At 42.7% G+C, this 21,298-nt stretch overlaps 1 protein-coding gene across 1 annotated transcript in view; it reads right to left on the reverse strand.

The window, feature by feature from the left end:
* The window catches only part of LOC140139221 (large proline-rich protein BAG6-like), a 60,728-nt gene extending 44,357 nt beyond the window's left edge, over positions 1–16,371 (reverse strand). Inside the window, exon 1 of the mRNA XM_072161001.1 lies at positions 16,220–16,371. The gene's annotated coding sequence lies outside the window, so the exon portion shown is untranslated. The remainder of the gene's footprint in view (positions 1–16,219) is intronic.
* Between the last annotated feature and the right edge of the window lie 4,927 nt (positions 16,372–21,298).

Below are 21,298 nucleotides of genomic sequence, written 5' to 3' on the forward strand. Positions count from 1 at the left end.
AAATCAGTGGAGGTTAGCAGGAACATGACTCAACATGCGAGTATACTTTATTGGGACAAATGAAGTGATTTGCGACTCGAAAAAAACAGCAAAAAACTTTCAATGTGATTGTTCAGAAGCCAATAGCGACTGCTTGGTTACCATGGCAATGGTTTTATTACCTTCATAACATGGCCAACATATCCCTACATAAGTACAAACTGACTTGAAATTATATCATGAAAGGTTTTGGAAATATTTGCAAAAATGTTGGAATTCATGATTTCCCTAAACCTTGCCTTTACATGTAACACCACCTTAACAATGACCTAACAAGTAGGTGTTAATATGTTAAAAAGACATCAAGTCTGGACATTAATTTCTTACATGCTATAGTCAATCACTTTTCCTCACATTTCTAAGTTTATATTTACAGTGTACAGGATTTGTTCAAGACCAATAAATGATTAAATGTTGTAGCATTCAATGTGTTAATTGAAAAACTAGAAAGGTGTTAATATACAAAGACACAAAGTCTGGACTAGCATTAAATGTGTCAGTGCCAATGATATAAACTAAGTTTTGCTACAATTGTTCTGAATGTGCACTAATTTGGAGAATTTGAGACACTATTGCTCATGGCTGGTGCACAGAAGTAGGGGCCTATAGACAGCATGAGCCCAATTGGTGCTTGGCAAAGCAACACTGAAAAGCAAACATTGTAGCCGCACTGAAGCAGTAAAGTTCAACATCTCTTTTACAAAATCGCCAGATCAAGGAGTTTTTACAGTGTTTGTAATATGAAAAGCACCACAAACAGTCTGCATAGGAGACTATTCCATGAAATTTGGTAAAAATTTTCGTAACAAAATGCTCTAAAAATCACACTTCCGGTCCGAATTTTTCTAGCTAAATAAGTAACAATCATGAACGATCATGCAAAGATCGCTCCCTCAAATTACCAGCTCCATTACTCAAACGATGTAGCAAAAAAAAAAAAAAACAGAGAGAAATTTAGACCATGCCTATAGCATCATTTGCGTTGCAAATGTGCTAAAAAACCAATTTGTAGTTGGCCGTGCGTCGTGAACTGGTGTTCTCAATAGGGTGGTGTTGTTTCATATTTTAGTAAAAAATGACTTATTTGTAATAAGCAAGTACCTTTAATCATTTCTAATGCCATCAAATTTACATTCATTTTAAAGCCTATAGTGTTCTCCTTAATTTGATACCAAACATAATATTCTGAGGTTTTTAATTAAAAAGTTGTAAGTAATTAAGTAAGCGAAGGCGCGGGGTGGTGCAATTGGGATACGGAATTGGGATACGGCACCATGTAAAGTCTATGGGAGAAATGAGCACTCTGCTCATCAAGGTTTTTCTATATTACAACAATGAATAAAGTCTTTAAATAAGATACTGCCTAAAGGCCTAGAATCGTACTCTTTAATTTGGTACCAAATTTGATATTCTGAGATTTGAAATAAATAAGATTTAATTAATTAAGTAAGCGAAGATGCGGGTGGTGCAAAATTGGGATACGGCACCATGTAAAGTCTATGGGAGAAACAAGCATTCATCAGTTCATCATGGTTTTCTACATTACAACAATGAATATACTAAAGATCTATTTGTTTTGTAATTAATTAATTAATTTTAATTAATTAATTAATTAATTAATTCTAATTAATTAGGCTAATTAATTATATAATTAATTAATTTTAATTTTAACTTAACACGGATCTTGGGACACGAAATCTGAAGACAACCATCTCAGGTTTTTTTAACTGCCATAAATCAATTGTAATTGATTTTAACAGGCCTGTATTAAATAGCCATTAAATTAAATTAAATAATTAAATAAATTAATTATTAATTAATTATCTAATTAATTAATTAATAAATAAATAAATAAATAAATAAATAAATAAATAAATAAATAAATAAATAAATAAATAAATAAATAAATAAATAAATAAATAAATAAATAAATAAATAAATAAATAAATAAATAAAACCATCTCAGGTTTTTTTAACTGCCATAAATCAATTGTAATTGATTTTAACAGGCCTTAATTAAATAGCCATTAAATTAAATAATTTAATTAATTAATTATTAATTAATTATCTAATAAATAAATAAATAAATAAATGCTACAGACCAAAATTTAATATTTGCTCAGCCTCGTTCATAATATTGGAATTTTAAAATTGGACATTTAAAATATATATGCACACATTTATATTATAAATGATTATATTTTTATAATTGCTCACTCACTGCATGTGAGCTATTAAAGAGTGTCAAGAGTAATACAAATTCAGGTGAATTTGGATAAAAACAACACAGAGCCCGAAACATGCAACCTCTCTGGATAGTATATAAGCATCAGAGCCTGAAAGTATTGCTAGAAAGAATCTGAAGTGAGTTAAACTTGTGGTGAATACCCATGATACCTGTAGTTTTTACATGTTTGAAGTCAACACAAGCGATTAGTTCTTTTAATTTTTTAAACTGAACAAAATTTACGTCTTTTATGTCGGCATGTTTCGGTGTACTGACATCACACCACAGAAAGTACCCTATTTAGGTGTAACCTTATCAAAGTAAACATTTTTAGGATGGTTGTTGCTTGCACTTTACAACATTATTAATGTTTTTAAGAATACACTAAGATTTTAGTATAAAGAGGCTCTTTTAGCAATTCAAGTATTATTTTTGTATTTTCCTCAAATTTTGATGGAAAATTTTGTAACATGTCATTCGTGTATCAAAAAAGTACATCAAGTAGGGGTAACCCTATCAAAGTATACATTTTTGGGTGGGCTATTGCCTCTACTTTGCACCAATAAGGTTGTTTTTTAGATAGGTGCTATGGTTTGGATGTTACATGTTTTTGAGGAGGTGCTACTTTTTGACAACTTTTTCATGCATATTTGGATTTTTACCTGATTTAGACTTACCCCTACTGAAAATTGGATGCCATTTTTGGAAAGATTGGACTTTTTCCATTCAGAAAATGTTTACTTTTGCTATGATAGGATCTATAATTAGTCCCAAACAGAAATGTTTGGTAGACTCATAACCGGTGCGATCTTACCTTTCCGATGTTGATTAAGATACTTCTTGCATCGATCCCGAGATGCGGAAAAACCAATAGTCATTTTGTCCCACATAAATGAATAAATAACAAAAAACCCGATCCCCGGTGGACTCACCCAAAAGGTGACGTCACACCATATGATAAATCCCTTATCCGACTTGGGATCCCCTACCGGACCAAACTTGTAGGGGTGGCGGGTCGGGATAATCAACATCGGAAAGGTAAGATCGCACGGTTATGAGTCTACCAAACATTTCTGTTTGGGACTAGACTCAGTACACCGGTCGATCTTACCGTTCGATGTTGATTAAGATACTTCTTGCATCAACATCTGAAAGATCGATCTAGCAAGTAACCGACGGATGGAGGTACAAGATTGGTCAGCATCTGATCAGGGATCGGGGAGCGGTAGCGATGGTTTCAGCGAGGTCAGAAATATTTTCCCCAGCGGTCGGGAAAACAAAAAGACCACGCGATCACAGACATAAACCTCCTTACTTAATAAGTTTGGTGGTTAAGAATAGCGACACTGGTTCTTACCATGCTGAGTATTCTGTATAGTCTGAAAACCTGGTACCCGTACACCACCGTATTATGATCGCCGAACAATGTCCCGGTAAACCTCCGCCCGTCTCTGATTACTAACGTAAAGCGGAAGTATCGTAGAGAAGGGCGAAGGTGGCTTCGGGACACCGCCTGCTAGATCTCCTCAAGGGACAACCGAGCGGTATACCCAAGATGATGAGATAGCTCAGTGTCGAGTGGGTCGTGGGGACGCGAAACCCGCGATCCCCGGACCCCACCAACACCTGGACCAGCCATTGCGACAGCGGCTGGACAGAAAGGCTCTGTAAGGGTGATGAATGCGGTCGTGAGTCCCTCGCAAGGCTTGTGTTCGGAAGAAATAGTGCTGCAGCGCCTATCGGACACCCCAGCCTATCTTTGGCTTCAGCCGAACCTTGCCCAACCCTGGGGATTGGAGAGGGACGAATGTCGGTTTGCACCTCGCCCGTTCGTAGTCACGAGAACAGAGCGCCGAAACAGTGTCGCTCCAGTGTTTGTGAACACGGAAGCTAACCTCGAGACCGTGTGCAACTCAGCACCGCCGTCCCGAAGCCAACGCGAGTCCCTCGCAAGGCTTCTGTGTTCGGAAGAAATAGTGCTGCAGCGCCTTATCGGACACCCCAGCCTATCTTTGGCTTCAGCCGAACCTTGCCCAACCCTGGGGATTGGAGAGGGACGAATGTCGGTATGCACGCGCCCGTTCAGTAGTCACGAGAACAGAGCGCCCGAAACAGTGTCGCTCCAGTGTTTGTGAACACGGAAGCTAACCTCGAGACCGTGTGCAACTCAGCACCGCCGCCCCGAAGCCAACGCCAAACCGGAAAGCCATCTTGAGAGATACGTATTTAAGCGTCGCTTTTGGACGGAAGGTCAAAAGGGTGACCCTTAAAGTAATCTAAGACTGTGTTGGGATCCCTTAGGAGGATCACTTTCCTTTTTAGTAGACACTGCGTTGAACATACCGTCGAGGCGTAGACTAATAAGGTAACCATCGGCTATGATAGTCGACCCGTCTCGAAACCTCGGTGAATGGAGAGGACAGCTGACTTATAGCTGGCCCCAGTGGCCCGCTGAAGTCTTGCTTGGAACTTTTCTGTCAGAAACTCCGGAACTAGCAGCACAGGGGCTCTAGCGGGAGAGCTATTTGTCTCATTGCACCAAGCGTAGTATGGAGCCAGACTCTGGCTATACGTACGGAGGGTAGACTTCCGTCTAGCCCCGGCGATGAGAAAAACAGCTTCTGATGAAAAGTATCCCTCCGCTGCGCGTTCCCTGGTAAGGGCCATGCAGCTAACTGCAGGTGCTCTAGTGATAGACTGGGTACCTCTGCTCCGGGCATCCAGAGTAGATCTGGTACCTCGGGGAGTGTCAGCGGCCTTGCCGCTAGCAGAATGACAATGCAGTCTTCCCACCCGATCTTGGCCACCACCCTCATGAGTAGTGAGATCGGAGGGACTGCATAAGCTGTCATCCTCCCCAGTCTATGGACAGAGCGTCCACGGTGAATGCTTGGGGGTCCGCGACCCTTGAGCAGTACACCGGCAGTGGATGATTGCGATGAGATGCGAACAGATCTTTCGTGGGGTGGTACATCCCCTTGAGGATCGTCTGAGCGACCTGCGGAGCAAGGGACCATTCTGCTGGTCCCGACACCCTTCCTCGTGACAGATTGTGCGCGAGGATGCTGGTGACGCCAGCGATGTGTATCGCTCTCATCGTAATCTGCCTGAACTTGCACCACCCTATCAGGTGTCGTGCATGCAGGCTCAATTGTGGTGGCCGGAGTCCCCTTGTCTGTTGGGGTAGGCTACCACGGTTGTGTTATCCGTCAGGACAACGGTATGTGATTCCACAATCACCTCCTCGTAAGCGAGGGAGGTTGATGTGAAACTCTGTCTCTATGGCCCCATAGGCCCGAGGCGGAGTCTCCGTGGATGTGGACCCCCAGCCCCGTTTTGGCGCTATGGTCGTCACTACGTGACATACCGGGGTGCAGGAAACCTGACACCCTGGGTCAAATTGGGCTGATTGGTCCACCACCAGAGTTCCTCTCGCGCGATCGCCGACAACGGAACCGCGAGGGATATTGGGTGACGAGTGGGCCTGCAAGCAGGCTAGAAGGTGTAGTTGGGTAAGCCTAACGTAGAAACGGCAGTACAGTACGAGGTCTACCATACTGGCCATTAGGCCTACCACCTTCATCCATGCCACAGCGGGTTTTGCCCGAGACTCGGCCAAGAGTCAGGCACACCGCACCATGTTCGTCACCCGCTCGTGTGAGAGCACCGCGAACCCCTCCGTGAGGGTGATCTGGGCCCCTACAAATAGTGGTGTCTGCGCCGGGACCACGCTGGACTTTTTGAGCTGATCAAAAATCCAGGGTCCCGCACCCACGGACTATCAACCCCATGAGACCCGTAGTCTTCAGTGGAGTGCGTCCGTATATGAGCCAAACGTCCAGGTAGCAACTGATGTTGACACCCCTGTGCTTCAGGTACGCTGCCACCGCTCTGACCAAGAGTGTTAAACACCCTGGGAGAGATGGACAGGCGGATGGCGGTATCAAAACTGGTAATTTTGATCCTGTACCTAGAAGCGCAGATGCCTCCGATCTTGAGAGGCGATTGGCATATGCAGATAGGCGTCCGAGAGATCTAGCGATGCTGTTCCCATACCCCTGATGGGGCAGGCTAGCACCGAGGCGAGAGTCCCCATTCTGAACCTCTTGGGCCTGAAGAGCGTGTTCAACAGCCTGCGGTTCCGGATGGGGCTCCGTCGCCGATGGCTCCAAGATCACCCGTAGAGCGGGGGTAGACCGGGACAATCGCCCGCCGTGAGAAGCTGTGTGATCCCTGTCAGTAGTGCCCGACGCTGGGGGCCGTCTGGCGGCACTACTGTGGACCTCTGAAATGTGCAGGCAGAATGTGGGGAGACTGGGTTGCCAGTCTGTAACCCCACTCACCACTGACCATACCCAGGCGCTCAAAGAGATGGTTTCCCACCTCTGGGTGAAAGCCATAAGCGGTCAGATCCACTGGGAGATCCCCTGTGGAAAAACCGCTGAGCCCCCCAGGAATGCTCTGCCTAGCTTCCCTTGGAAGAGCGCTTGCTCTTCTTCGGGGCTTGCCAGCTGTTCCTGTGCTACCCTTGCGCCTCCCAGAAATGGGTGCTGCAGAGGTAGTGGGCTCGGGTACTGTTGGTGGTGCACGGCCTGCTGAAGTCGGAGCTCCTACCCATGGTAAGGGCAGTTTCCGACTTCTTCAGAGTGCTCCGTTGTTAGTAGCTTCTTTGCACGGTCCTCCACCGCAGCGCAGAAGCATCCACAGAGAAAAAGTACCATGCCTTTCCATCGCGTTGAGCGATTGGAGTGGCAGGCCCCACCCCGGCGCTGAGTGGACACCCTATGGGCTAGGCCCATGGAGCTCTCGTTGAGGCTAGCTGTTAGCACCGCTAATAGGCTCACCTCGCGGAAGAGCTCAGATGTTGTCTGGCGTCCGCTTGGCGACATCTGGGTCCCTCTCGGATCCCCTCAGGTAGGTCCCGTGGTCCTCCAGCGTTACACGCAGAGGAAGCGTGCAAGCACGCGGCGTCATAGCTCTACCGAGCTCGACAGCCCCACGCTATCTACCCGTGAGGTTTGCCGGGAATGAGAGTGCAGGCGTCCCCTGTGAGGAAGCAGCAGCTGAGCATCCTACTGAAAGGATCCCTGGTCCTCCTCCATGGACTCCCCTTAGGGGGTGTCCGGAGGAAGATCAGTGCTGTTGCTCCCCTCGCGGGGCAGCGGGGAAGGAGATTGTAGTGATGTCACTACCGGACTCAGCTTCCGACTCCTTTCCCTCGCCCACAGTATCCGTATCATGCTCCGATGATGACGGTAACTGAGGACGGGCATCTGAAAGCGGGTAAGAAGGCATAACCACTGTGTGGCTCGCCGACTACCTGCCAGCAGAAGAGGGAGTACTCCCGCAAGACCCTGAGGTATCCGCCATGGCACCACTGGGTCCGCATGCTCTCGCAGCCGTCGTCCTAGCGCTAGCAGCACGGGGCCTACCCTGATCAAGATCTGGGTTAGCCCCATGCCGGCTGGCCTGGTCAACAGCTGATGTTGGTATTGCGTGGCCATCGCTAGGCAACACTTGCCACGGTGCTAGGCCGTGGAAGAAACACCCTGCGGCGGGTACCACGGGGCATACCCAGCCGGCAGCTGACCCTGAAAGGATCCGCCACCAGGGTAACCCCATGGTACTGCAGTACCAGCACCGCCTCCCCCCCTAGTTGCCACAGAGACTGTGGCGACTAAGGCGGGTGCTGCGGTACCGGTGCGGTATCAGCGTGGGTACCCGTGAGGGTTCCCAACTGTGTGGGTACCCGTGAGGGTTCCCAACTGTGGACCGCTGTACCCTCGCCACACTGCGTTCCCTGTTTGGGGGATCAAGCTGTGTGCTGGCGTGGTACCGGCGCTGTACTAGCATGGGTACCCGTGAGGGTTCCGGCTGTATACCGCTGTATGCGTGGTTCCAGCGTAGGTGCCCGATAGCGGTCCCGGCTGTGTACCACTGTACCCATGCCTCACTGCGTTCCCCGCAGGGGATCAAGCCGTGTGTATGGGTACCCCCCTATACCGGCTGTCCCTTGGCTAGAGGGAGCTTGCCTAGTACCACGGGTAGCTGGCGTGCATACCCCGATCAATCACCTCGCCACCTGAATAGGCAGCGTCAATCAATGGAGCTATGCCCTGTTGATTTGACAGTGATCGATCAAGAGAGGGTAATTGACCCATTGACGATAATGGATCACCCACGCTCCGCTGGCTCTCGAGGACATAAGTGCTGGCTACTACTGTGGCTGTTTGAGCCCGTAGATATGCCTGCAACAGACGGGTGTCCTCCTGCTAAAAACCCGTGAGGATTTTCGCTAGAGGACTGGTATCCTCCTGCTACAAAACCCGCTAGGGTTTTCGCTGGTGGTTACCGCTCTGCTGCCTGCTACTTTGCTCCGACGTATAGTCAGTGCTTTCGCTGGCTGCTGAGCCTTTGGACGCGCTAGCAGTCCCGAAGGAACCGCCTGCTTGTCCGGGGACCGGAGCCCCCTTGAGCAGACCTGCCATGACCCATAGGGGCGGTCACAGCAGAATCTACCGTATCGACTGGTATCCTCCTGCTGCAAAACCCGCTAGGGTTTTCGCTGGTGGTTACCGCTCTGCTGCCTGCTACTTTGCTCCGATGTATAGTCAGTGCTTTCGCTGGCTGCTGAGCCTTTGGGCGCTTAGCAGTCCCGAAGGAACCGCCTGCTTGTCCGGGGACCGGAGCCCCTTAAGCAGACCTGCCATGACCCATAGGGGCTGTCACAGCAGAATCCACCGTGTCGACCTTACCAGTGCCCTTGGTAGATTTCTTCTTCGTCTTATGGCGATGACGGAGCCTATCCCAATCGTCAAGCTGGAACTCGGAGAGTCCTAAGCAAAAGAAAGACATCTAGAAGATCGTGAGCACTCCTGTGGGTGAAACAGAGCGGTGTGGGTCCCGCTCCGTCACCAGGGAAGGGCAAGCCCGACAGGGCCGAGGCGAAGCGAGGAGAAAAGGGAGGGGCACTACCCCCAACACGCGACTCAAGCCCAGTAAGCAAACCTGAGCACGGAGGCTGGTCGCTAACGTTAGTGGTAAAGTAAGGACTGGCTAACTTTATTACTAAAATGTCAGACGGGTCCCTACCAATCCCCACCGTATGAATATCTGATTAACTCGTCTTATCGGACGGTAATGAAGACATAACGATAGAGTAATCACCCTAACATAGCAACAATAACCTACCGTAAATGAAATACAATGTGTATATACAAACATCTATTGTAACTTACAGGCTGCAATGGTTGTTTTACGTGGGAAACAAAATGAATGGCGTCAACGAGCGGCCATTTTGAATTGCTCGTGTGTCCCGTATACAAACGGAGGCACGATATGTAGCTAAGTTTTGGATCGTTTTTTGTCACTTTTTCGCCAGAAAATGCCGTCAAAACTATCCTCAGTCGTACAATACCGGTTTGGTTTTACCTAAGGTGTGAAACTACAACCGTATATCTCGCCTTAGTCGAGAAATTGATACACAGTGCTATGAACAATCGATAAACGCCGTCTGTGTCAGTCGGAGACCAAGGAGGATAAGGACGATCATATGGTGTGACGTCACCTTTTGGGTGAGTCCACCGGGGATCGGTTTTTTTTGTTATTTATTCATTTATGTGGGACAAAATGACTATTGGTTTTCCGCATCTCGGGATCGATGCAAGAAGTATCTTAATCAACATCGGAAGCGGTAAGATCGACCGGTGTACTGAGTCTTGGAAGTTATGAATGTTTGAATACAAAATGATGCGCGATCCTAGAAATTTACTAACGAAACGCAAAGGACTACCACTTCAAGACACACGGCCAGTTACGTTTTCAGCGCAGTTTCTCTCGTCGCATGCTCGAGTATTTACTTTTAAACTGGCATATGAGCATGCGCAGCTAAGCTGAATTTATACTCCATCGCCGATCAGTACTTGACCAATGAGATACGCGCTTTTTCCAATATAACAAAAAGTGGTCTACCTCATTGGCCCCAAAAAATCGCTATCACTTAGCGATGTAGTATAAAGTTAGTTTTAGCCTAAGTCTTCCGGCCCCGATTTTGAAGCTAGTAAACATAGTGGAACGAAATGGCCATTTCTCATTATGACCGTGCGTAGCAGTTGAAGACTATATGCTAAATGCAGGGTAGGCCATATTTATTTCTGTTGTCCATGCAAACAAGATTCGCGATGAGCAGGAAATTTCGAAGGTGAGAGCGCAAGAAATTGGATTTTTTTTGCACATTTCAGTGCCCATCCAGAAGCTTGAAGTATTGCGCTCGAGAGATAAGTAAGTTATTATCACATAGGGTATTGCAGGGAATTATACAAGATTATTTAGGGGTGAAAAATATCAAGTAAAACACATTGTGGCTGTTTGCAAGTTCAGGATGTAAATATCGTCATCCTCGCCGAATACAAAACATAGCGTAATAGTACGGCACTACTGTAAGTAGGCCCTACACTGTACATCATCAAGCAATAATCTGGTGAAATTCTACCATAATTAGGCAATGAAATGGATGGATGTTTGAGTCGTAGTAGGTTTTGTCCATGCAAGTGAGTTTAGTGATCATCAATGACATGACTGATGCAAGTTTTAAGCTTACTCAAAGTCAAACAATATGGCATGGAAATGTTTGCACTTTTGTCAATTTTTCATTGAAAAATTGGAGGGGGTGTTTATCAGAGGGGGAGTGTTTATTACAGACAATACGGTAGGTCCAGTGGTTCTCCAAAGTCGCGAAAACTTTGAAAAAAATTAAAAACATTTTTTAAAGATTTTTTTTTTAAATGGTTAGACAAATAACCGTTAATTTACACGAATTACACCCCTACTTACGATTGCAATGAATGGTTTTTGCAACCAATCACAAAACGGGTTATATGGCGCCCGTCGGAAATTTTGCACACGTCCATGACGTCATGCCCCAGTGCCACGAGACGTCGCTTCTCTGCAAAAGCGAGCGAGTGGTATAAAGTCAGTTTCACACCTGTGATTTATGAAAAGTTATTCTGCAGGATCGGTAATAATTAATATTTGGGTTTTTTTTCTGAGTAGTGCATGTTGAAGTTAGTGAGTTTGTGGTTTTGTATGTTATGTGCAAGAGTGTTTTCAGGAAGCGTAAATTGACAGGCCGTTATGCTAACTTGTCCACCTTATGTGTTCGTTTGCCGATTAGCTGGACACATCACACGTGAAGTGTGATGTGTCCAGACTGGATATATGATATAGTCTTGGGATGTGATACACATAGCGTGAACTTATACTATACCCTGTGTGGGCAAGTCATACTTCAGTATAACTTGCCCTGAACGTCCATATATGTTCGGAAGAGACGGATAAATTGCATGACAGCCTGCCAATTTAAGCTATGCCTGGTCGAGCACCCTCACAGACCCGAACGTAGTGAGGGTGCTTGGTATGTCCGCCATGTTTCATGATAATGTGAATCCATGAGATGTGGCGATCAATTTCACGATTAAAATCTTTCCTTTGGGGCGATTTCCATTTCTTGCTATCATTTTTAAGCCTGAAAGCATCAATACTAAAGATAGGCTATCAGTCACTTGTGCAGATATATGTTAACATTGGATTCCATTTCTTGTTTATTTTTCACTGATGGAAACGCCTGTTCTGTTGTATCTTGTATATATTATTGGTAGTATTTCCCACATATAAATTTAAGCTTCCTATAATATCAATTGCACGTAACAAAGTCACAAACTTACAAACTTCAATATGCACTTCAAATACAGCAGACCAGTTGTTAATTATTACCGATCCTGTAGAATAACTTACATAATCGTCCATTTCATGGAATCCCGTTGCTCAGAATTGCCAATTTCATCTGTCAAATGCGCTGTGGATGTGCTCCATTAAATCACAGGTGTGAAACTGACTTTATACCACTCCCTCGCTTTAGCAGAAAAGCCAGCCTCGTGGCACTGGGGCATGACGTCATCGTGGACGTATGCAAAATTTCCGATGGGCGTCATATAACCCGTATTGTTATTGGTTGCAAAAGCCATTCTTTGAAATCGTAAGCCAATCAATGAACGCGACAGCCTTTTACGGTATTAAGGAGGCTGTGTACTCTCAGACATGCATGTAGTAAAAGTGCAATAATCCAGCAATCGAGTATAAATTCAGCTTGACAACTGCTCTCGCGCGAGATCGCAGGTGCAATAACAATACATGGACACAATCACTGACATTTACACAATGGAATAATGAATTATTTATGACATGCATCGGCTGGATTTTACGATCGAGATCGAGGTAAGGTTTTTGGCTGGGCATACCGTGAACTCACGTCGCGGTGATGACGTCACACTGACGGCATCTATTTATAGGAAGAATTCAAAACACGGCGACGATAACAGTCACAAGTCTGGTCTTTTACATACGAACATGCATGAGGAATGGTAGGACGGTAGGAAGTGGTATTTATGAGAAAAAGTGGTATTTTATGTGTACCCTGGTATTAGTTCACCACGTAAACTTATGGCTCAAAATTCGGACCGCTTCGCCAATAAGTTTACTGCTTTCTGTGTTTTGAAATTGGTTGGCGTTTTAAGCATCCCCGATTTCGGTCGATTATTTTAGCTGTGTCACGTCACATGAATGACGCTACTGGGTACCAGCGAAACTTCAGGAAAAAAAATCGCGATCGCCGATAACGATGTGATTATGGGACTTACATAGGATTACAGAGAGATATTTCTTGCCAAAATTTGACCATTTCTAGGTAGCTTGGCCCTACTTTGTCTGCGTTATATGAAAAGGACAGTCTTAAGTAAGTAAATGTGCAACGCTTTTGATGTTTTGGAAGACTGGGAGGGATCAGAACAAAAAAATGATGGAGCCTATTCTTGACTGTGTAATATTCCTTCAACCAGTTGCCGTGCGGTAACAGTCTTATACGATGGACAGATAGTATCAGTTTGTGAATGAGGACATCGTATAAGGGTTAGTCCATATGATATCAAGGAGGTCCCCACCTGACCCCCTCAGATTTGCTTTATATTTTAGTCATATGTTGTACCTGTAAAAATATTAAAACCTGCAAATTTGAGGTCTGTAGCTCTTACGGATTTTCTGTGGTAAAGTTGGCGTATGGGGGTCTAAATTTGGACTCAAAAGTTGCTCTTTAAATAAATGTCATCTTTGGGAGTCTGTGACTTCTTTACAAAGAGAGAGAGAGGTCTAAAACCTTGTATACACACTAACTGCATGCCCAATTTGTCAAAAAGTTTTAAAAAAATAATAAATCGGTAATTGCGCGTTGTGTCACGGGCAGTGTCCGAAATAAGGAAAATATGGAGGTTGTCCCGAGGACAACTAAAGCATAAATTCTGCTTGTCCTCAAAACATTTTGGTTGTCCCCAAAATGTGTCATATTTAAGAAGTAAAATATAGTGGTTGTCCAGAGGATAAGTACATGTCTCAATATGGTTGTCCCCAGTGATTTTTGGACAAGAGGACAAGAGGATAAGTGCTTATTTCGAACACTGGTCACGGGGTCATTAAATATGCAAGAAAAAATGTAATGTTTTGTAAACTGGCAAGTTTATCCCCACTAAATTCACATTTTTGTCATATTAATTATTTTATGTTGTCACTGATGCTAAATTTATATAGGTTAAATACAATACATATCCAAAAAATGGAGGTCACAACTCATTTACATTTCGAACAGCGCCCTCACGAAGATGAAATTTATTGCAAATTCAACATTTTCAGGGGGTCCAAAGTCGATGTGGTCCACCTTCAAAATTTATAAAACATTTTTTTTATATGTCTACTAGTCTTAAATTACAACTTTGCAAAGTCCCAGTAATTGTCTAGGTTGACTTCATAAAAGCGATAACCCCAAAGTTGACCATTTTCTTATGATTGCATGTACTGCAAATATGCCGAATTTGGAAGGCTTAAAAGTCAAATTGGCCACAATATTGAAAATAAATGATTAGATGAGTAGTTATTGGCCCTATTTACTTTTATTTCCATTTTATTTTCAATATACATATTTTCTGTGGCAGCCATTTAAAGTGGGAGTAGGGGAATATAACTTTGGACCAAAAAGTTGCCCTTTGAATAAATTTCATCTTTGGAAGCCTGTACCTTCCTAATAAAAAGAGAGAGAGGTCTGAAACCTTGTATACACACTAATTACATGCCCAATTTGTCAAAAAGTAAAAAAAAAAAAATGTCTGTAATTGTGCGTTGTGTCACGGGTCATTAAATATGCAAAAAAAAAATGTAATGTTTTGTATACTGGCAAGTTTAGCCCCCCTAAATTTACATTTTTTGTCAGAATAATTGTTTTTTGTTGTCACTGATGCGATATATAGGACAAATACAATGCATATATAAGACATAGAGGTGACAATTTATTTACATTCGAACAGCGCCCTCATAAAGATGAAATTTAAGTTGCAAGTTCAACATTTTCAGGGGCCCAAAGTCAATGTGGTCAACCTTCAAAATTCATAAAACATCACTTTTATATGACTACTAGTCTTAAAGTACAACTTTGCTCAATCCCAGTAATTTTATAGGTTGACTTCATGTAAAACGACAAGCCCAAAGTTGACCATTTTCTTATGATTGTATGTACTGCAAAGGTGCCGAATTCGGAAGGTTTAAAAGTCAAAATGGCCACAATATTGAAAACAAATGACTAGATGCGTAGTTATTGGCCCTATTTACTTTAATTTCCATTTTATTTTCAATGTTGGGGCCAATTTGACTTTAAGACTTCCAAATTCGGCACATTTGCAGTACATGCAATCATAAGAAAATGGTTAACTTTGGGCTTGTCATTTTATATGAAGTCAACCTAGACAATTACTGGGACTTTGCAAAGTTGTAATTTAAGACTAGTAGTCATATAAAAAAAAAGTTTTATAAATTTTGAAGGTGGACCACATCGACTTTGGACCCCCTGAAAATGTTGAATTTGCAATAAATTTCATCTTCGTGAGGGCGCTGTTAGAAATGTAAATGAGTTGTGACCTCAATTTTTGGATATGTATTGTATTTAACCTATATTTAGCATCAGTGACAACAAAAATAATTAATCTGACAAAAAATGTGAATTTAGGGGGGCTAAACTTGCCAGTTTACAAAACATTACATTTTTTTCTTGCATATTTAATGACCCCGTGACACAACGCGCAATTACCAATTTTTATTTTTTTTTACTTTTTGACAAATTAGGCATGCAGTTAGTGTGTATACAAGGTTTCAGACCTCTCTCTCTTTTTGTAAAGAAGTCAGACTCCCAACAAAGATAACATTTATTTAAAGGGCAACTTTTGAGTCCAAATTTAGACCCCCATACGCCAACTTTAAATGGCTACCACAGAAAATCCGTAAGAGCTACAGACCTCAAATTTGCAGGTTTTTAATATTTTTACAGGTACAACATGTGACTAAAATATAAAGCAAATCTGAGGGGGTCAGGTGGGGGACCTCCTTGATATCATATGGACTGACCCATAAGTTCCTTGTACTACCCTGGTATGCTCAGGGGTCTCAGACCTTCGTACGGAGAAGGACAGTGGAAATCGTAGTGATGGAGGTGTGAGTACCTCAGGCTAAATCCCGGCCATGGCGGCCAACTTGATCAACATCGACCGTCATCGAACAACACAACTTCACAAGTCCTCAAACGTTCAAAATATGTAATACACTCCCGAATACACTCCAGCATTTTTCACAGATAATTCACAGTTTTTATCTTATAATTCACAGTTATATTATCTTTGCAGAAGGTTATAGTACATGAAAGTATTTCGAAATTCAAATCAATTTTCATGCTTTACCATTCAATTCTATTCCCGGATTCTATTACCGGTATATAAAAAAAACAAAAACCTAGCCTAGCCTCACTTCAGCTTGTCTTCCGGCTTGGCTTACGTTTACCGACCGAGTGTTTTCCAAGTATCTACTTACCTAAATTCTTTTTAAAGTTCTATGCTTCAAGTTGAAATGAATAAAGATATTACAGTTCAAAAATATGTCTACAACTCCGCACAGAAGTCATAAAAATCTGTTATTTCCTCATCGTAAAATGACACATTCATGTGGGAAAATCCGGATTTCGAGATCGCTTTATGTAAATTAACGTGCATTTGATGCAAAATTTTAAATAATTTGATAAATATATTTAAGCAAATTTTTAGAAAAAAAATTACAAATAATGCATGTCGTAATATTATTATTTAAATCAATATCATACACAATCTGATCCATGGTCTTATTCGTGTGTTTTTGACATAAAAATAGTAATTTCACTGCGTTAGTTTTAAATGGATATTTCAGCATCAAATGCTTGTTGAAACGATAACACAAAAGGCTGACATTTTCATTACTGTTAACATCAAGGTTGACATACTTTGTTTCTGGTCTTTTCCAGCTTTTTCCAGCCGGATGAACCTCGGACTAGTTCATAAATGTGATGCGATCAAGCAAAATCAGTCGGAACTCGGCAATAATAAATTTTCAGTTTCTTACAGGATAGTTATAAACATTTACAAAGCTGGATTTTGCAGAAAACCCCATTGAAATTGAACAACCAGTTCTTTAACTTTAATAAAGCTAATGTTGATTCATTGAAAGACAAAACAAATGCCTTCTGCCAAAATTTCTTGGAGTCAAATCCAAATAAGCGATCAGTGAACTCAAACTGGGAGATGATCAAAGACCACCTCCACAACATTATGAACTTACACATCCCCTTCAAAATGAGTAAAACTCGCACAAGCTTTCCATGGATAACTGTCCAGCTAAAGCGCCAAATGAGGAAGAGAGATCGTCTCTACTTGAAAGCCAAGAAATCCAACTTATCGCAGGACTGGAAGTCGTTCAAGCTGTTTAGAAATAAACTTGTCAAAGTGATCAGCCAAGCCCATGCTAACTACGTCAACAATGTTGTTGGTGCCAGCTTGGGTGATAAACCCAAGGTGTTTTGGTCGTACGTGAAGCTTATGAGGACTGACAACCTTGGTATACCAGCTTTACGCTCCCAGAGTAAATTATGCACAACAAACTTTGAAAAGGCTCAAGCTCTTAACGAGCAATTCCAATCTGTATTTACCCCAACTTGGCCATCTCAGTCAATACCAGTCAAACCAAACTCGCCTTTCCCATCCATATCAGAACTTATTATTTATCCCGAAGGTGTGGCTAAACAACTAAATGATCTCAATCCATCAAAAGCAAGTGGGCCTGATGAACTGCCACCTAGACTCTTAAAACTTGTTGCTGAAGAACTAGCTCCTGCTCTCTCATTCTTATACCAACAATCCATCAACACCGGCCAGTTCCAGATGAATGGAGGAAAGCGGTCGTAACACCAATCTTCAAGAAGGGCACCAAGTCAGACCCAGCGAACTACAGGCCTACACTCTCAGAACATTGGATAAAAAATGAATGGGCAGAAAACAGTTGGTTAAAAAATGCCCAACAATGGTTAAGATTTTTGAAGTTGGGCAAAATACAGTTTAATACATGGTTGGTCAAACCTGTCAATATGGTATTTACACAATGTTGGTTAAAAGTTAACCAACCTTGGTAAAAAACATCCTTTTCCCGCCAATAAAGTTGGGCAAAGTATGGTTTTGCCCAACCATGGTCACATGGTGTTCCTTTGCGAACTGTGATTGGTCATTGTGTTGGGCAAAAATGCATTTCAGAAAACAAGATGGCCGATATGAGTGGCTTGCTGCAAAGCTGTGGATCAGGGTCTTCAAGATCTGTTGGAGACATTTGAAGGTAGGAAATTATATTATAAAGTATATCATTTTATCGGGTATAACACCTAGTTTAAGTGTGTGAGAGGCCGAGACTGTGAGCAAGACTTACGATGCTTTATCGACGACAACTACCACCACAACCGGTAAGCTTAAGCTTAAGCTTAAGCTTACCGGTCGGAGTTGTCGTCGATAAAGCATCGTAAATCTTGCTCACAGTCTGGCCTCGCACACACTTAAACTAAGTGTTATACCCGATAAAATGTTTATAATATAATTTCCTACCTTCAAATGTCTCCAATTGGTTAAAATATGAACAATGAAATGAACTTCCCATTCATAGTGTTTAACCAACTATTGGTTATATTTTGCCCATTTTGCCCAACATGCTTTACCCAACTGGTTGGTTACCGTAATGTTAACCAGTAGTTGGTCAATGTTTTTAACCAACCTGTGGTTATATTGTTAACCAACCCAGGTTGGTTAACAATATAACCAACTGTTGGGCTGTTCACCTGTAAATACATGGTTGGTTAAAATTTTAACCAAGTTGGTTAAAATTTTTAACCAATGTTCTGAGAGTGTATTTCGCTTTATCCTGTTTGTGTTGTAAGATCCTTGAACACATCGTCTTGAGTCATATGGCAAAGCACCTTAGTCACCATGAAATTTTACTAGATTCGCAACATGGCTTTAGGGAACGACTTTCAACAGTCACCCAACTCATCACTTCTGTTAATGATTGGGCCTCCACCCTTCAACACCGGGGACAGACTGATGTCGTTTTATTGGACTTTAGCAAAGCGTTTGACAAAGTTTCCACCAACATTTGTCCGCCAAGCTCCATTATTATGGCATCAGAGGGTCTACTCTGCTTTGGATTAACGCTTTTCTTGCAAATCGCTCCCAAGCCGTCTCTGTCAATGGCCAACATTCTCCATGGGTTGATGTTACATCAGGCGTCCCCCAGGGATCCGTGCTTGGGCCAGCTTTATTTTTGTTATACATAAATGACATACAAGATAATATCCAATCAAACATTCGCCTCTTCGCCGATGATAGCATCGTGTATAGAGAAATAAACTCACCAGATGATCATAAAATCCTACAACAAGATCTTCAGGCTCTTGCAGAATGGTCGAGTACATGGCTCATGGAATTCAACATCAAGAAATGTGCCATCCTAGGTATTACCCGCAAGAGGAAGCCAAGCAACTACCAATACACCATCTTTGGAGACGTTCTTGGCAGAGTCAACCAACATGACTATCTAGGTGTCACCATATCCCATGATCTCAACTGGAACAGTCATTCTCACCAAATCATCAACAAAGCCAACCAAACACTAGGTCTTCTCAGAAGAACACTTGCACCATGCCACAAAGATGTGAAGGTTAGAGCCTACGAGTCGTTGGTACGTCCTCGCTTAGAATACGCTGCCGAAGTCTGGAATCCTCATACAACATCTATAGTGGACCGACTAGAGCAAGTTCAGCGAGCAGCTGCAAGGTTTGTGTATGCTGACTACCGTAGAACAACTTCTGTCACGACTCTCCTCAACAACATTGGATGGGACTCCCTTCACACCCGTCGGCTCACTGCACAGGCCATCATGTTCTTCAAGATTCACAACCACCTAGTCAATTTCAGCCTTCCTCCATCATTCCAACCAGCCACCTATACCTAGCAAGGCAAGATCATATGTTCAAATACAACATCCCAGCTGCTACAATTGATTCATACAAATTCTCCTTCTATCCAAGAAGTATCCGGATATGGAACCAACTTCCATCTACCACCGTCACTGCTCAAACCACTGCTGCCTTCAGGGACTCAGCTCTGCCTACCATCAGGATGCTGCGCCCCCCAGCAGGGTCCAAGCTTCTGTAATTTCTTCAAGCTCCTTGTACATAGTGCACCCTCGGTTTCCTGATCTTCGTTTTGTTCGGATTTGTTTGTTTCTTCACTTCTGCACCAGCACTGGCTTTGACGTCACCTCACAGTCATCCTAGTTTAGCTATATGTTTAGCTTTTAGGATTAAGCCGCCAAGAACCAAGAACCAAGTTCCAAAGATATGAGCAATTAAAGAGTTTCCAAAACAAGAAGAAACAAAAGGAAATATTTCCTTTATTTGGCTATATCTCAAAATCAATATTTCCGAGTTCCGACTGATTTTGCTTGATCGCATCACAAATACTTTGGTGGGAGGTTGGAAAAAATATTTGTGACATTTTTTCCAATTTTTAGCCAAAAATTTTTTCCAATTTTTAGCCAAAAATTTTAGCCATACCATTATTGATATTACTGAAGTGAAAATGGATGAAACCCGGGGATGAAAACGGTGTGTGTAATTTAGAGTGTAAAGGCATCATATCACCATCGTCCTGCCGTACTGTGCAATATATTAGAGAAATCCTACATTCTTTTATAGGAAATACATCAAATTTGGCACAGATGTAGAGAGCTTACAACTCTGAATAATTCTTAATATGGGATTAAGTGAAAAATTTCAATATATGACTTCAGATATTTAGGTTGAAAAACGTAGTTTTAATGAGATTTTGACCAGAATTTTTACCCAATAATATCATTATTACAGAGGATATAACCATGATAACGTCCTCAAGGATCCTTCGCAGCAAATTTTAAGATCTTTGTAGCTGTAGGTTTGCCGCATATGCCCGGCTAATATATGCTGTGGACATAGATACATACTGTGACACGTAGGACGAACCTTCTACTTTTATGACAAATCTATCTCTGCCGGCATCAGGCTGCGATCACATAGGCCTAGAAGGGTGCACACCAGTAAATAGCTCCCATTGACTTTCTGTACAAACAGGGTCCAGGAGCGACTCAGCGACTCCAGAGCGACTCAGTTCTTCAAAACTTACCCTTTCTGCAAGTCGAAGGTCAGATAAAGTCATCTATTGTAGAAATTATATACGGAGTCCAGCATTTTTTTCCAGAAAAATGCCGACTAGATCACCCTATAGCCCATACAGCGTACGCCACCTTATACGAATAGCTTGGTGTTTCTTAGACTATGCCATAGTCGAATTTTATTAAAAATATGTTATTATTAGTCATGATGAACCCATTTCGTTGAACTCGAAATTATACTGATGTTATTATTAAAATTAAAGTATTCAATAGTAATATGGTCATAAAGAGTTAAAAATATCAGACGATTAGTGACAATAAAAGTAATTGAATGCAACATTATCTTGCATAATTATAACGGCTCACTTTAATACTGAACAATTCTGATTTTGGAAT

Source organism: Amphiura filiformis, chromosome 18 (genome assembly GCF_039555335.1).
Source record: "Amphiura filiformis chromosome 18, Afil_fr2py, whole genome shotgun sequence".
NCBI classification, from domain to species: domain Eukaryota; kingdom Metazoa; phylum Echinodermata; class Ophiuroidea; order Amphilepidida; family Amphiuridae; genus Amphiura; species Amphiura filiformis.